General features: G+C 44.5%; 1 pseudogene; it reads right to left on the minus strand.

Annotated features, from left to right (window-relative positions):
- LOC135216824 (zinc finger protein 184-like) overlaps positions 1-9,930 on the minus strand; it is a 60,101-nt pseudogene extending 50,171 nt beyond the window's left edge.
- Positions 9,931-12,692: the final 2,762 nt, after the last annotated feature.

The raw sequence follows: 12,692 nt of genomic DNA on the forward strand, positions 1-12,692 counted from the left end.
GACGATTGGAAAGTGGAGGTCTGGAAACAAAAGGGATCTCGTAACCTTCCTTCAGGACCTCCACCACCCAAGCATCCACCGCTCTCCCCTGCCAAGCTGGACCAATGGTGGGAGAGACAAGCTCCTACTGCGGTCTCCAGGCGAGGTGATGACTCCTACTTCCGAAAATTCTTACGCAGAGACAAGGAAGAAGAAGAAGAAGAAGAAGGTCCTCCTGGAGGTTGAGCTCTTTCTCTGCCCTTAGAGCCACACCAAGAACCTCTCCCGCGTTTCAAAGGGTGAGCACCAGAGGATGAAGGAAGAGGCACCAGCAACCTGAGATGTACTCTGGAAAAAAAAGAGCAGGAGGAGGTTGTTGGGCTGGAGCAGAAGGTACAGATCTGGTCCTAAACTTACGCTTACTCCTTGAAGGAACGGGAGGAAGACCAGAGGAAAAAGCTCTTGATAAGGCCCAGTGAGCTTGAGAAGAGGCATCACCTTGATGTTCCTTCAAAACCTCAGAAAGCACAGAAATATCGAAAAGGAAATCGCCAAAAGGAGAAGAAGACAACAGACGGGTTCTCTGAATCTCCGATACAGAGGAGGGTAACTGCGACAAATACAGGTTACGCCTTAGAGAAACAAGAAAGGCTGCATTGAAGCAGCAAGCTCATTCTGATGTACAGAAGCGATTGAAATGGATGAGCAGAATTTCTCAAAAAGAGGAGCATCAGGAGGAACAAACCCGGAGTCCTTGATATACATTAAAGCCCTCCGAGGACCCACATATTGAAGGATTGAGCTTCTTGTAAGGAGCTCATAACAGACTCCATGGCAATAAAAATGATATTGTTATGTTACAATAAAGTTTCATACATACTTACCTGGCAGATATATACATAGCTAAGACTCCGTCGTCCCCGACAGAAATTCAAATTTCGCGCCAACTGCGCTAACAAGGTCGGTCAGGGTGATTCTACCGGCCTGCCCTGGGTGGCAGGACTAGGAAAACATCCCCGTTTTCTATCATATTTTCTCTCTTCCACCTGTCTCCTGCGGGGAGGCTGGGTGGGCCTTTAATTGTATATATCTGCCAGGTAAGTATGTATGAAACTTTATTGTAACATAACAATATCATTTTCATACAATCAACTTACCTGTCAGATATATACATAGCTGATTGGCACCCTTCGGTGGAGGGTAAGAGACAGCTACTATATGGGATAGACAGGTAAACAACATATGTTGTAGGTATAAATAAAACCTTGGTTCCTACCTGATAGGTGGTAGACTGTGGTGTTTGCCCAGTAGTCTGCATCACCTCAAGAAAAACTTTAGCGAGATATGTGATCTATGGCCAAGAGTTCTTGTGGGTCTGCCGATGGGGTCTTACCCACTTACTCAGCAGAGCCTAAAAGGACTTTGTCAATGGGTGCTGATCCACTTATATGACAATACACCTTATGAAGGAGCACACAACCAATCCCGACCACCTGATCCTAACCATGTGTTATAACTAAGGATTGTTACGAGTTATCCCCGAACGTCGTCACAACAACCGTAACTCAAAAACCACTACGCACACATACATAATTTTTCAAAAAAAAAATTATACTCAACTAATTGGATATGACGAGAATTCTTATGAACAACATAGACGGCCGCCCGTGCGAGCCTGAATCCTCCATTGTTCGAAGAGATTCTCGACCATATCCAACAGAAGAACAGTATATACATATTAAGGATTGGTGTCCAGGCTCCCGTACCCAGCCCAAATCCGTATCTGCCGATACGAATAGGACCTAGAGAAAAGCACTTCTCATACGTCACACGCACGTCTTTCAAGTAATGAGATGCAAATACCGAGTTGCATCTCAACTATGTCGTATCTAATATGTTTTTAAGACGAACATATTTTTATAAAACGAGAGAGACGTCGCAACCGCTCGTACTTCATGAGCTTTTACCCTCAGAAGTTGTAATTGTTCGTCCGGACAGACCTTGTGAGCGTCCGTAATGACGTTTCTTACAAAGAACGCTAGAGCGTTCTTTGACATCAGTCTTGTGGGGTCTTTTACCGCGCACCAAAGACCTTGTCTAGAGCCTCCCAACTGACGCTTCCTCTGAAGATAGAACTTCAGAGCTCTAACAGGGCATAGAGACCTCTCTGCTTCTCTGCCTACTAGACTAGACATTCCTTGATTTCGAATGACCTAGGCCAGGGATTCGTGGGATTCTCGTTTTTTCGCTAAAAACAGAGTCTTAAACGAGCAAATCGCCGAGTCTCCCTTGAATCCTACTTTATCCTGCAGAGCTTGTAACTCACTAATTCTTTTTTGCTGTTGCTAACGATAAAAGAAATAGGCAATTTTCTAGTTACGTCTCTAAATGAGGCCTGATGAGGAGGTTCAAATTTATCCGAAGACAGGTATTTGAGGACTACGTCCAAGTTCCAGTTCGGAGGTACTGGCTCCTTAGACTTTGACGTCTCAAATGATCTTATGAGATCGTGGAGATCTTTGTTATTTGCCAGATCTAAACCTCTGTTCCTGAACACAGCCGAGAGCATACTCCTGTATCCCTTTATTGTGGATACAGCTAGATGCGATTTTACCCTCAAGAATAGCAAGAAATCAGCAATTTCCGCTATAGAGGTAGAGGAGGAGGACAACTTCTTGGCTCTACACCACCTTCTAAAGACCTCCCACTCGACTGGTATACTTTCGAAGTGGAGGTTCTGCGAGCTCTCGCGATCGCGCTTGCCACTTCGCGAGAAAAGCCTCTCGCTCTGACAAGTCTTTCGATAGTCGAAAGGCAGTCAGAGCGAGAGCGGGGAGGTTTTGATGGTACCTCTTGAAGTGTGGTTGTTTGAGCAGATCCGTCCTTCCTGGTAGGGATCTTGGAAAGTCTACGATCCACTCTACCACCTCCGTGAACCATTCCTGGGCCGGCCAAAAGGGGGCTATTAAAGTCATCCTCGTCTCTTTTGACGCCACAAACTTTTTCAATACTAACCCCAGGATTTTGAATGGGGGAAAAGCGTACACGTCCACTCGAGACCAGTTTAGCAGGAAGGGCGTCTACCATAATGCTCTTGGGGTCTTCCACGACCGAGCAAAACACTGGGAGCCTTTTTGAAATGTATGTGCGAATAGAATCCCAACGTGAGGAGTTCCCCACAGAGACCAGAGATCGCGACATACTTCCTCGTGCAGAGTCCATTCTGTATGAAGGACCTGGTTCCTCCTGCTGAGCCTGTCCGCCCTCACATTCCTTACTCCCTGTACGAATCTTGTCAGCAGGGAGATGTTCCTGTGAGACGTCCAAAGTAGGCCTAAGTCCCCTCGTGAGCTCGTAAAGGAACGATGAGTGAGTCCCTCCCTGTTTTCGAATGTAGGCAAGTGCGGTGGTGTTGTCCCACGTTTACTTGTACTACCTTGTCTCACACCCGAGGTTCTAGACTCTTCAAAGCCATGTGCAACGGCGAAGAGCTCTTTGCAATTTATGTGCCAGGACACCTGTGCTGGTTCCCAGGTGCCTGACACTTCCTCCGAGCCTAATGTCGCTCCCCAACCCGTCTCCGACGCGTCGGAGAACAACACTAGGTCTGGGTTCTTTGAACTTAGAGAGACCCCTTTGTTCTCTTCCAGAGGCCGCAACCACCACTGTAGGTGTGCCTTTACCTCCATTGGAATGGGGAAAACGTCCGACAGTTGTCCGTTTTTCCAGCTCCAAGACTTCTTGAGGAAGAATTGAAGTGGACGGATATGCAGTCTTCCGAGAGGGAAGAATTGTTCCAGCGAGGAAAGCGTCCCCAGAAGGCTCAACCATTCCCTCGCTGACGTTTGCTGTTTCTCTAAGAAGGAGAGAGCTTATCCTCAAACCTTTTTCTGTTCTCTCTTGCGAAGGAAAAAACTCGAAAACCCCGAGAATCCATCCGAATCCCCAGATAGACTAGGTCTTGTCTGGGGGTCATCTGAGACTTCTCGAGGTTCACAAGCAATCCCAACGCCTTGGTCAATTGTAGTGTTAACTTTTAGTCCTCCAAACACTGTCTCTCCGATCTGGCCCTGATGAGCCAGTCGTCTAGGTACATCGAGACATTCACTCCTTTGAGATGAAGAAATCTCGCCACATTCCTCATCAGGCTTGTGAAGACCTGAGGAGCTGTGGACAGGCCGAAACACAAGGCTCTGAACTGAAAGATCCTCCCCCGTCATGAAACGGAGGTACTTCTTCGATGAAGGGTGGATCGGGACGTGAAAGTAGGCGTCTTGGAGATCTAGAGACACCATCCAATCTCCTTGTCGTAATGACGCTAGGACTGAAGCAGAAGTCTCCATGGAGAACTTCTCCTTCTGAACAAAGACAAATTTGTTCAGAGCGCTGACGTCTAGTACTGGTCTCCAGCCTCCCAGAGGCTTTCGCACTAGAAAAAGGCGATTGTAAAACCCCGGGGAGTTTTGATCCAGTACTAGTTCCACTGCACTCTGTCCCACATTTGTTCCACCATTGATCGAAGAGGTATCCCTCAGCACAGGATCCTTGTTACTTGGCTGATAGTTCCCTCGGTATAGACGTTAGGGGCGGAGTATTCAGGAAAGGGATACGATATCCCTTCCTTATGATCTTTAGTGAAGACGCGTCCGCGTCTATCAGTGTCCAGGCTTCCACGAATTCCAGGAGTCTGGCACCTACTGGTGTTTGGAGGAGAAATGTTTCATTTGCCCTTTTTAAAGGGACGAAAGGCGGACCTACCTCTTCTCTCTGGAGCCTTCCTTCTTGCGGGAGGTCTGGAGATCGGACCACCTCGAAAGGGCTGCCTAGAAGTGCTAGGTTCTTTCTTGTCCGACACTAAAGCAGGTTTCTTCTTCCTAGCAGACTGCGTCAGAAGATCCTGTGTCGCTTTCTCAGTTAATGAGTGAGCTACGTCCTTCACTAACTTAGAAGGAAACAAAAAGTCCGAAAGAGGTGCATATAGCAGAGCTGCCCTCTGCGCATGCGAGACTGCCTTTGTTAAGAAGGCGCCATACACTGTCCTTTTCTTTAAAAGACCTGCTCCAAATAATGCAGAGACTTCCAAAGATCCATCCTGTACTGCTTTGTCGATGCACGACAAAATGCATAGCAAGGCTTCAGGTTCGATTCCCTGCGAATCGTGAGCTTTCTTGGACATCACCCCAAGGGACCAATCTAAGAAGTTGAATACTTCCAACATGGAACAGTACCCTTGAGGAGATGATCCAGTTCCGAAATACTCCAAGTAATGCGGGCAGAATTAAGACTAGGACGCTTGAAGCGTCAACTAACGTCGAAAAGTCTGCCTCTGTAGAGAAGGGAGATCATACCCATATCCTCCCCCGTCTTGTACCATATGCCTCTTTTCCCAGCTAACCTTGCTGGAGGCATGCAAAATACTGTCCTGGTTAAGTCTTTCTTCGACTTCATCCAGGCGTCTAAGGCGTGTAAAGCCCGCTTCATCGAGATGTGGTGGGCTTCATCTTCAGAAAAGACGAAGTCTTCTTCGCCTTCGCACTCGAAAAGAGCGAGCGCGGAGAAGGAGGAGCAGCCGGAGTCAACTCGTCTCCGTATTCCTCCAGAAGCATGGTAGTTAACACCTTATAGTTTGACAAAGCCCTCTCTTCAAGATCTTCATCCTCCGAGTTTCGTTCGAACTCGTGGATAATCCTGAGTTTCTGTTCTCCTTTCAGAACTTTTTCTGATCGACTTGGAAGGAGTCACAACCTGCGGCTTCTCTCGCGCTTTAGAAGACGTCATGTATGACGCTTCCCGCTCTCCGAGCGTCATGGATGACGTTCTCTTGTTGACGTTTAGATGACGCTTCTCGTCTGGAAGACGCTTCGCTTTCTAAGGGCTTCCTACTCGGCGTCACAATCTTGGACGGAGCGCACGTCTACGATCCTCTTGATTTGACGCTTCACTTCTAAAAGACGTCTTCCGAGCAGGAGCGAGAGGACGAGACTTCTTAATAGGAAGCGTCACGTCCTTCCGACGGGGTGGGCGCTCTAAAACTCCCACAAGAGATGATAGTTGTTCTTGCACCGCCATAATGATCTTCCTTGACGCTTCTCCTACGTCTAGCGCCTGGCGCCCTTCGTCATCACTAGGGGAAGAAGCATGATAAGGTACTTCCTCATAAGCGTCAGATGACGTTGACGCCACCTTCGCCTTCTTGATAGCAGACGGGGCGTCATCAGAGAAGCGCTCCGGGCTAGAGTCGATATCTTGCTTCATATGACGCTTCAGCGGTCTCGATACGGTCGACTCCTTCCACCCTCGTTTAGGTGAGGGAGAGGGAGAGGACGAGAAACACTCGCGAAGGACGCTTTTTCTGTAGCGTCCTTGAGCTGGCTGCCATGAAGCAAAGCTAGCTGAAGGGACGTCTGACCGTTGGGGATTCCCCACGACCTCCTTAAGGCTTTCGACTTTCCTTCTCCTCTGGGCATGTGAGCTTGGAAGAGGTCTAGGCCTGGGAGCGCCGCAGGGACGATCAAACGCCCCCTCCACAACACTGATAGGGTTCACTTCACTAAAATTTTCACTATCACTAGCCTTACCTTTTGAGTCCGCCATCTTGGACTTCATGTCTCGAATTGTTGCTTTTAGATTGGCGATTTCCGAAGCCGAATCCGAAAAGACACTCTGAGAATGAGATTTATAGGGAGAATCTCCAGAAGTAGGGTTAGAATTATCATTAAAAGGCTCAATAGGCCTTGAATTCACACCTTTCAGTCTTCTAACTCTATCCCTCTCTAACTTCTTCAAATAAGAAGTCAAAGTCTTCCATTCTTCTGCATTCAAACTCTCGCATTCCTTAAACGAAAGTGTTAGTTAGCAGAACACTGCACCCCCCTACATTTACGGCATACAGTGTGAGGATCAACCGAAGCTTTCGGTATCCTCACCCTGCAGCCTACATTCACACACATTCTCACACTCACATTAGAATCAGACATCCTGAGAAAATCCAAAAGAGTTATTCCAAAAAACAGTCCACAGTAGCGAATGCCAAAACACGATCCAAATACGTCACCAAAGTCGAAAAAAACGTTGATCAAATGTTGAAAAAGAATCCAAGTCAGGAGGTAATAACAACAATGTGATACCACCGGCGACAGAGAAAAATATGATAGAAAACGGGGAGGTGGTTTCCTAGTCCTGCCACCCAGGGCAGGCCGGTAGATCACCTGACCTACCTGTAGCGAGTGGCGCGAAATTTGAATTTCTGTCGGGGACGACGGAGTCTTAGCTATGTATATATCTGACAGGTAAGTTGATTGTATGAAATCTTCAATTGAGACAGAGACCGAAGCCTTAGAAGGCAAGGGTTGACTTGAAAGTCGGACAAAATCAGGATTTGGCTTGGGGGGTCGAGAGAATGAAGAATCTCCGCACCTGGTAAAATCCTCTCCGGTGTCGTAGAGAGAAGAGAGCTTCCTCTTCCCTTCCCCGATCACCTTCGAAAGTTTAGCGGCAACGTCCGCCCTCACTCTCGCGAACCTCTGGGCAAAGGGAAAACGTAAAAATTCCCGTGACCGGGAAGGACCGTCAAGAAAAATCCCTTCTGTAATACAACGAGGCGGAGGCTGCTTCTGCTCTTTAGGCCTCGCCTGAGAAGAAAACTCAAAATTAAATCAAAAAGTTTCTTGAATTCTACATCATGACATCCATTCGAGGAAACATCAATACACACGAATCCGCGTCATCATCATCATCATCGTCAGATCCTAACTTAGAAACTTCCTCGAAGTAAAATCCTGACGACTAGCTATCTTAGGTCTGACACTAATATCCCTACCCCCCTTCTCCTAAATAAGCGCCCTTTGGCACTGTTACGGGACTAACAGGGACACGTTGGGTAAAGATTCGTTAGGCACCTGCCAGACCGGATCCCCCCTAGGCCTTCGCCACGACGGGGTTCACAAGCCGGGGTATCTGTCGCACCGTTACCCATGGTGCTGTCAACAGGTACCTGACGAGGAGCTGAAAATGAATCTAAAAGTGTGTTAGACATTCTAGTAAAGGCTTCTTGAAAATTCTCTGACAGATGTTAAACTTAGCAGAAATATCTCTATCTAGACTAAGCTGTAATTTCTTAAAATTCTGTTTCCAGGTAGTTTCCATTGCCAAAATCTTCGAATCTACATCAGAAATAACTTCACTAATTACCAGTTGTACAGGGGGCAAAGCATCAATTAATTCGGAATCGGAGTCGTACGATACCGATACCGAAGAGCCAGAATCATGAGCGCCCAAGTCAAAGAATTCGTTAGATACAGTTCTAGCAATCAATTTCTTTTTCTCCTTAACCGATCTTTTACGCTGCAAGATTGTTTGGCGTTTCATATAAGCAGTCATATCCTCGTCGAGACCAGGGCTTACATACGTCACAACGAGAAGTCAAGTCACAAACCGTCCACGACCAAGAGCTACAAATGTCATGGGGTTCATACTCCTGCTACTCCATCCTTGTCCCACAAAACCGGGCGGGGCAGTTCCTGATGTTGCTGGCAGAAGGAAGCATCGTAATTTCTTGGTAATCCATTGTAGAATTGGACAGGTCAGTAGTTCCGGGTCGCGCAAAAGTTCGTAATTTGAGATAAGAACCACAACATAAATCAAAGTTAATTCACTATTTCGTGATGTAATGCGTGAGTGGTAATTCATATAAAGTCTCATTTAACAAATAATGAAGCTTTAAAGCACAAAAATGTTTAAGGAAATTATAAAGAGCGGCCGTGATGTAACAACACGGGCGCTCGTTAACAACTGATTTGAGGGAAGGTTTTCGTATCTGTCAACGACAGTGTTGCCAACTGGCGGACAGAATAGGAGGTAACAGGGTTGCCAATGTGGTAAATTTTGGTGCAGTTTTTGGGGATTTAGGGCTAGATAAATTATATTAAGGTAATGTTTATTAATGTTAAATTTTATATTAAATGCTTTATACTTTTATTATTTTGTTGAATATTGCTATCATTAAAGTTATATTGCCAATGAAAAAAAAATTGAATACAGTTTAACTTGTAAGACCCAGTAGGCCGTTGAATACAAGTATAAACTAGATAATCAGTCAGTTCAAAGTATACGAGCATTTGTTTGACAAATGATACAAAATTTTCTCGAAAATTTTGTTTGAAAAACGTTAAGTTCGACATAAGAAACGTTCAAACTCAAGAAAAGCCCACTAACAATATTTATACCTTTTTTAAATAGTTTTCTAAAAAAAATACATCTAATCATGAAATTGATATGAAAATTCAGTAATTTGTGGATATTTCTCATAGAAATACCATAAATATAAACAAATTACAGCAAATATTGAGTATATAAGGCTCCATACAGAATCCTTGAATGCATGATCTACAAATCTGGAGCCCTCGATTAGCGGGGATAGACTGTACGTATTATGTTTATTTCCTTGGCTGCCTTTCTGTGTCTGTCTAAGTCCACAGGCTTCTGGGAATTCTGAAAGCTTACTACCATTTGTATGGGTGCTTTGATCTGGCAACAGTAATATGGTTGGACCTGCTGGGGTTAATACAATGTAAATGAAAAAAATCCCATACCATTCTACATTCAACAAATGTTAACCTAAAAAAGCAAACTGCCAATGCCCTAACCTCTTCAAACTGCCAATGCTTAACTTCTTATCTTTAAAATGCAAAAAGTAATAGCCATGTTTTCCCATTTGTATTGTTAGGTAAAGGCAAATGGACTTTACACAAAATACTACTGTAATTATATAATTTTTGTTTATATAAAAATTATAAAAATCATCCTGCCTAACTTACAATGAGCCTTGAACACACTTACACATTTCAAAGGTTCTGAAAATGGATGACCACATTATTAACAATGAAAGATTTACCTTTGTGCCCTCTGCAGCTCACAACAAAGAGCATGGTACTGATGGTACAGTGGGTGCTGTACAGCTGTTGTTTCAGAATGATGGTCTCTTTCAGTCATAGCACTCATTCACAAGACTGACATTTGCTGGCTGATTCTTCATCTGTTGTTTTCTTTCTTGTATGTCGGGTGTGCACAGTGCTGAAAAACAGAAGTAAGAAATATAACACTCAGTGTATAGAAAAACAAGCAAGAATTAAAAACAAGTAGGGAAACTATCATCAAACTTGCCTTATAGCATCACTCAAGAATCGACTACCACACCTATGGCCCAGAAAATGTTATTACATGAACTTTAACCCCTTGCATTTTGCAATAGTTTCATAACTGCTAATTTCTATACAACACCTAAGGCCCAGGAAATTTATTACACGAAGTTTGGCCCCTCGCAGTTGACAATAGTTTTATAACTGCCAATTTGATAAGCAGAATCCAACACTCTTCCTGTAAGACATGTTATAACTTTCATTTTTATTTGAGGAATTGTCTAGATTATGATGTTCTTCCTTACTTCTAAATTTATACTCTAGGAAACTATCCCAATTTTTGTAAACCTATGAGTTTCTCATTGGACGAGCAGTTTTCGAGCTCAGCTACCAATCCAGTGGTCCGAGGTTCGATTCTCGGCTTGGCAAATGTGGAATCAGAGAAATTTATTTCTGGTGACAGAAATTAATTTCTCAATATAATGTGGTCTGGATCCCACAATAAGCTGTAGGCCCCGTTGCTAGGTGACAAATTGGTTCCTAGCCACATAAAAATATCTAATCCTTTGGGCCAACCCTAGGAGACCTGTTAATCAGCTCAGTGGTCTGGTAAAACTAAGCTATACTTAACTTTTGTAAACCTATGAAAAATTCTGTGCAAGTATAACTAATTTTGAATAGCTATTTGTATTTTTCCTAGGTAATATATACAAATAAGAGTTTTTTATACATATAGGAACATCTTATAGTAAAAGCTGGAAACCAGTTGAATACTTAGTAAAAAGTTAGTTAATCAGGTGATTAACAGGTGGAGATAGGGGGTGAGTGGAGGAGTATCCCTCATTTACCAACCATCACAGGATGGTTGTGGTTGGAATAAATATAAAATGCTCTGGTTTATGTAACTAGGAAAAATGCAAATTGCTATTCAAAAGTGTTTTCTATGAGAATACAAACCATGCTTCTCAAGCCTCCTTGAATGAGGAGACTTACTCAGTCCCCTTCAACTGACTAGAGGTGAGGGCTATCATGGAAAGTCATCATCCCAGTTGCCTAGCAAGCAGGGGATGGCATGACTCCTGAAACCTTGGCTGGTTATATGGGCCTGGCATGAGCACACCTAGAGAAAGACGGGGTTTACTAATAAGGAATATTTCAGATAACCAAGAAATCTCCCATAATAGCCTTCAAGTCTGAAGGCAATTTAGTTCTATCTATTACAATTAATGGGTCCTGGACTAAACTCTACCTTGTCCTTTTTCCCCATTGTTATAATTGTTATATGAGAGAGGACAAGGGTGACACTTCCTATCCAGCATAAGAAAATTAATACCCAAGGTGTAATCTCCTGTAACTTGTCCGACTCTGGGATGTGCTTTGAACCCAGATGCTGCTCCCAAAGGAATTAAAGAGACAGAGACTCCAGTCGTTCCACATTTACACCTTCAGACTTATACCACACCTAAATGCATCAAGATGAAAAACTGACCTTGTGCAACCTGGAGCTCAGGTGACTACCCAACCTCGTCCAATCTGGAGCTCAGGTGATTACCCAACCTCATCTGATCTGGAGCTCAGGTGACTACACAACTTGTTGGGCAGCCACCACAGGTCCCAGGGAAAAAAGTGTCTGGGGACTTGTGGGTAATGTTCCTTTGGTACAATGTGGTAAAAGTACTCTGTCTATGCCAGACATCTGCTTCACTATGTATCTGGAAAACTGGAAAGTTCTTTGGAAAAGCAAGGGATGGACCCACACCCCTGACTTTGGGAGCTTTCACAAAGGAAGGGAGGCAACCTCCTCCAAAGAAGTGTGAGCTCGTCTGATTACTTCAAGAGAACAAAAAGGAAAGGTGTTCCTACACACCACCTTCAAGCGCTTACCTGTACTAATGGAAAGGTGCTTACATTTTGCTGTCTGGGGGTGGGTTCTTTTCAAATAGTACCTAACTGCACTTATCAAGCTGAGCAGCTTCTCATCCAGATCTCCATCTACAAAGTCTCTGGAGGAGGAGATCAGGAAAAACTCAAAACGGTTGCCTGGAACAGACGGATCCTGAGTTTTGGCTACAAACACAGGAGCAAAATAGAACAAGAGAGATTCCAACCTTCCAATTGTGCAAACAAGATACAATAGGCCATGTAACTCATCCGCCCTCCTTTCCATAAGCACACAACTAAATGGCATGAGACACCACCCACTTGTGTACCTGCCCTGATTTGATGATGTATGCCACAATAATTGTGTTGTCACTCATCAACACTACCAGGTGACCTACCAACTGTTCATGAAACACTGACAACACCAGCCATGCTGCCTGACTTCTAGGATGTTCATGTGCAGGCGAGGTGCTCATTCCTCATCTATCTACAAATTCAGGGGACAAAAGAAAGACAAGTTGGTCATTCATGCCAAGACAGGAACTGCTGTTAACTCACTGAGTTTGTTCACATAAGAGTCTGTGGGGTATGCTCTCTCTCTGTGCTGCCAAAATCTAAAAAGCATGGCCCAGGTACTTTGCCTACTTCTTGGGCATGAGATGAACTTCTCCAGTTTATCACAATCCCCAACTTGTG

The sequence above is a fragment of the Macrobrachium nipponense genome, chromosome 6 (genome assembly GCF_015104395.2).
Source record: "Macrobrachium nipponense isolate FS-2020 chromosome 6, ASM1510439v2, whole genome shotgun sequence".
NCBI classification, from domain to species: Eukaryota; Metazoa; Arthropoda; class Malacostraca; order Decapoda; family Palaemonidae; genus Macrobrachium; species Macrobrachium nipponense.